This window comes from Heterodontus francisci, unplaced genomic scaffold, assembly GCF_036365525.1.
Source record: "Heterodontus francisci isolate sHetFra1 unplaced genomic scaffold, sHetFra1.hap1 HAP1_SCAFFOLD_345, whole genome shotgun sequence".
NCBI classification, from domain to species: domain Eukaryota; kingdom Metazoa; phylum Chordata; class Chondrichthyes; order Heterodontiformes; family Heterodontidae; genus Heterodontus; species Heterodontus francisci.
The window spans coordinates 1,883,525-1,888,514 of NW_027141121.1; positions in this window are offsets into that span (position 1 = coordinate 1,883,525).

Here is a 4,990-nt window from a genome sequence, read left to right on the forward strand (position 1 = left end):
CCACCCTCTGCTGTTTCTCTCTCTGCCCCTTTCTCTCTCTCTCCCCATCCCCCCACCCATCAGGCAAACCCCCCACCTGCCAAGACTGAGGCCACATGAACATTAAACCTATACAGCTCCATCATAACCTCCCTGCTCTTAGATTCTATGCCTCAGCTAATAAAGGCAAGTATCCCATCTGCCTTCCTAACCACCTTATCTACCTGTGCTGTTGCCTTCAGTGATCAATGGACAAGTACACCAAGGTCCCTCTGACCCTCTGTACATCCAACGGTCCTACCATCCATTGTATATTCCCTTGCCAGTCCTCCCAAAATGCATCACCTCACACTTCTCAGGATTAAATTCCATTTGCCACTGCTCCGCCCATCTTACCAGCCCATCTATATCGTCCTGTAATCTAAGGCTTTCCTCCTCACTATTTACGACACCACCAATTTTCGTGTCATCTGCAAACTTACTGATCATACCTCCTAGGTTCACATCTAAATCGTTAATGTACACTACAAACAGCAAGGGGCCCAGCACCGATCCCTGTGGTACACCACTGGTCACAGGCTTCCACTCGCAAAAACAACCCTCGACCATCACCCTCTGCCTCCTGCCACTAAGCCAATTTTGGATCTAATTTGCCAAATTGCCCTGGATCCCATGGGCTCTTACCTTCTTAACCAATCTCCCATATGGGACCTTATCAAAAGCCTTACTGAAGTCCATGTAGACTACATCAACTGCTTTAACCTCATCTACACAACTAGTCACCTCCCCAAAAAATTCAATCAAGTTAGTTAGACACGAGCTCCCCCTGACAAAGCCATGCTGACTATCCCTGATTAATCCCTGCCTCTCCAAGTGGAGATTAATCCTGTCTCAGAATTTTTCCAATGATTTCCCTACCACTGATGTTAGACTCACCGGCCTGCGATTACCTGGTTTATTCCTGCTACCCTTCCTGAATAATGGTACCACATTCACTGTCGTCTAGTCCTCTGGTACCTCTCCTGTGGCCAGAGAGGATTTGAAAATTTGTGTCAGAGCCCCTGCAATTTCCTCCCTTGCCTCACATAACAGCCTGGGATACATCTCATCTGGGCCTGGGGATTTATCCACTTTTAAGCCCGCTAAGACCACTAATACCTCCTCCCTTTCAATGCTAATATGTTCAAGTATATCACAATCCCCCTCCTTGAACTCTACACCGACATCGTCCTTCTCCATAGTAAACACAGTCACATGACTGGCTGTCTGTTGAGATTTGAATTTCCAACAAAGGATTCAAACTAACAAAAGCTCCTGGTTTGATAAGACCTCTCTCCTGTCTGTCCTCATCTCACTCTCACCTGCATCGGAAACCACTGAAAACACGTAAACTCAAAGAGAGAAAAAGTCTCCTACGTGAACAAGGTTTAAGAAGAATAGTGGGCCCCAATGAAACGCAAGACCATATCTTCAATCAAGGACTACAGAGAGCTCGAGAAACAGTAACAAGATATTGCCTCAAACTGTTCTATTTATCTTTTCTTCTCTTTTCTGTCCCTATTTGCATGTGTGTATTGCATGTGCATGCTAGCGTGGGGCGCTTCATATATCCGTAGGCGTTAACCGTATTAGAGTTTATGTTTAAGGTTTAGCAAATTGCATCTTTCTTCTTTAAAGCAAAGGCTTTGCTTTGCCTTATAATTGGAAAGCTGTGAACAAGGATTCACAAAGGGGGAGCTCAAACCACAGTTTGTTAAAAATAGAACCCTGTTACAGTAAAGACCAGGTAAAGATAGTAACAGACCCCAAGACACATTTCTCACCTGGTTGTAACACCCCTGCTCTCTACCCCCTGCTTTCTCTGCCCCCCCCCCCCATCTCTCTCTCTCTCTGCCCCCTCTCTCTCTCCTGCCATCCCTTATCTCTCTTTCTTCCTTCTGTTCACCCCTCTCTCTCAACCTATCTCTCTCTCTTACCCCCTCTTTCTTCCCCCCACTCTCTCCCCTCCACTCTCTTACCCACTCCCCGTGCTCTGTCCTCCTCCCCTCTGTCTGCCCCCCTGCCCGCTCTCTCCCCACCACCCCCAGCTCCCTCTCTCACTGCCCCCTCTCTCCCTCTCCTCCCCTCCCCCTCCCTTATCTCTCTTTCTTCCTTCTGTCCGCCCCTCTATCTCCCTCTCTCTCAATCTATCTCTCTCTCTTACCCCTTCTCTCTAACCCCCCACACTCTCTCACCCACTCCCCGAACTCTCTCCTCCTCCCCTCTGTCTCTCCCCCTCTGTCTGTCCCCCTGCCCGCTCTCTCTCTGACAGTTACAGAGAGCGGGAGGGCTCAGCACAGAAGCCTAAGATTCCAACTGGAACCATAGTTGGGGTTTCTGCTTGGTCAGTTACGTGTGAATTAGCAGCAGGGGGAGGCCATTTTCCGGCGGGCTTTTTAAAGAATCCGCCGGAAAACCCCGAAATTGTACGAAGTTCGGAAGCCGCTAATCCCGATGTCAGCAGCTGTCAGCTGTGAAACTGACAGCGTGATTTTTTTTTTAATGTCGGTCCAGGAGAAGCCGCCAGTGGGAAATTCCTCATCTCTGATATACATCTGCGGACCGGAACCTGGTGGAGAGTGTACATAGAGAGACCTCCCGCTCACTGAAATAACCTTTCTGCAGTTTTGTTTCCAGATAAGATGATTAAAAAGAAGTGACTATCACAGCAAAAGAATATTGTCCGTTATCCCTCAAGGGGGCTGGAATAGAAAGCGATGGATGTTGTGTTACTGTTGTATGAAGCCCTGATTAGACCCCGTCTGGAGTAACTGTGTTCAGTTCTGTGCACCAAACCTCAGGAAGGATATCTCAGCTTCGGAGGAGGGTTCAATTCGGTTCACAGTGAGAGAGTTCCCTCCCAGGAATAAAAACCCCGGATTTCCATGATCAGATAGGAAAACAATTCCGGCAAAATCAATAAACGTCTTGAGACAGTCAATCTCAGGATTCATCAATGTATTGAGCAGACAGAACACGCAATAAACCGTTAAACGCGCACTTTACAATCGGATTTACAAGCACACTGGATTTTCGGGGAGTCGGACCTGTTAAAGCCCCTCGGCGATCCCTTTCCAAGCAGCGACTCTCCTTGTCTGAATGTCTGTCAATGGAAGCTGCACAGCCAAGCTCACTCCTTGCTGATGTTTTTCCATTGTTACACTCCAGAGCTGTCACCAATGGGACTTTCCATGACACTTCAACTGATTGACCCTGATCGAAGGTGCAAACATTCCCTCTTCCCTGCCTCAGGAGTACAATTCCGTGTAAGGAGAGGCGGAGAGATTGAGGGAGGAAATTGCCGAGCTCAACACCAAGGCAGCTTTGAAGTCTGGCCACCAATGGAGGAGTGATTAAAATTGGGGGGGGGTGGGGGATACACAAGAGGGCGGAATTGGACGCATGCAGAAGATCGCAGAGTCTTGTAGGGGCTGGAGGAGGCGACAGAGATAGGGAGGGTGGGGCGAGGACACGGAGGGATTTGAGAACAAGTCTGAGGATGTTAATAATGGGAAATTGGAGGAGCAGGGAGTCTGTGAATGGCAGCACGTCCAGGGGTGATGGGTAAACAAGGCTGGGCGTGAGTTAAGATACCAGCAGCAAACGTTTGCATGAGTTTGACATCAGGAAGTGTGAAAGATGTGAGGTCGGCCAGGAGAGCATTGGAATCGTCCAGTCCGGAGGTAACAAAGGCAGGGATGAGGGTTTCAGCAGCCGATGAGCTGAGGCAGGGGCGGAGTCGAGTGATGTTACGGAGGTGGAAAGGGACAGTCTTGGCGATGGAGCGGATATGTGGTCGGAAACTCATCTCGGGGCTCAAACACAACAGCAAAGGCTGCAAAGTGTCTGGATCAGTTGTAAACAGGTACCGGAGATGGTGTCGGTGGTCCGAGAATGGTGTTTGTGTCGGGGACCACTGACGATGGCTTCAGTCTTCCCAGTATTTAGTGGGAGGAAATATCTGCTGATCCAGTACTGGATGTTGGACACGCAGTGTGACAGAGCAGAGACAGAGGTTCTCCTTCGACAAGGACTAACTGTTGTCAGTGCCCCTGTTCTCAGTGCTGACAGCTCCCTGAAGCTTAGGGACCTGTACTCAATGGTAGATCTTTAATGAAACTCCCTCATTCAACATGAGATCGCTTCATCCTGGAAGGGACCAGAGCTGTCGGGTCAGTCTGGGCTCAGCTGACCAATGGTCACTATATAAAGAATGGGATTTCACTTCTCTATTTAACAAAGCGATTGCTTAAAGCTCCCACACCCCAGCGCTGGAAAGACACACCAATAGCAGTATAACATTAGCAGACTTCTAGTCGGAGATTAACCCTTTGCTGACAGTTTGCGTGGGTTAAACAAGGTGAAGGGAAGATGGTGCGGTTGTCGAGCGAGGCTGTCAAACACACAGAGACTGAATCACGCGTGTCGGGGACTCGCTGACCGACCGATCTCCTTCACACTTCCACAGGCTCACTAGCCGAGCACTCAACATCTTCCGGATCCAATTCGATCTTTGTGTTTGGGCACTGGTCCCGGAACATCTGGTTCATCTACATCACAGACAGGAGAAAGGAGAGTGTTACTGCAAGAGGGAGGAGTGAATAGAGAGAGAGAGAGAGACAGAGGCAGAGACAAAGAGAGAGAGAGAGGCAGAGAGAGAGAGAGAGAGAAATAATGAGAGAGAAATAGTGAGAGAAAGAGTGAGAGAAAGACAGAGAGAGAGAGGGGGAGAAAGAGAGAGACAGAGACAGATAGAGAGGGACAGAGAGAGAGAGACAGAGAGAGACAGACAGAGAGAGACAGACAGAGAGAGAGACTGAGAGAGACAGAAAGAGACAGAGAGAGAGAGAGAGACAGAGAGATAAAAAGAGACAGAGAGGGAGGGAGACAGAGAGAGAGAGAGACAGGGCGAGATAGAGACAGACAGAGAGACATAGAGAGGGACAGAGAGCGAGAGAGGAGAGAGGGAGAG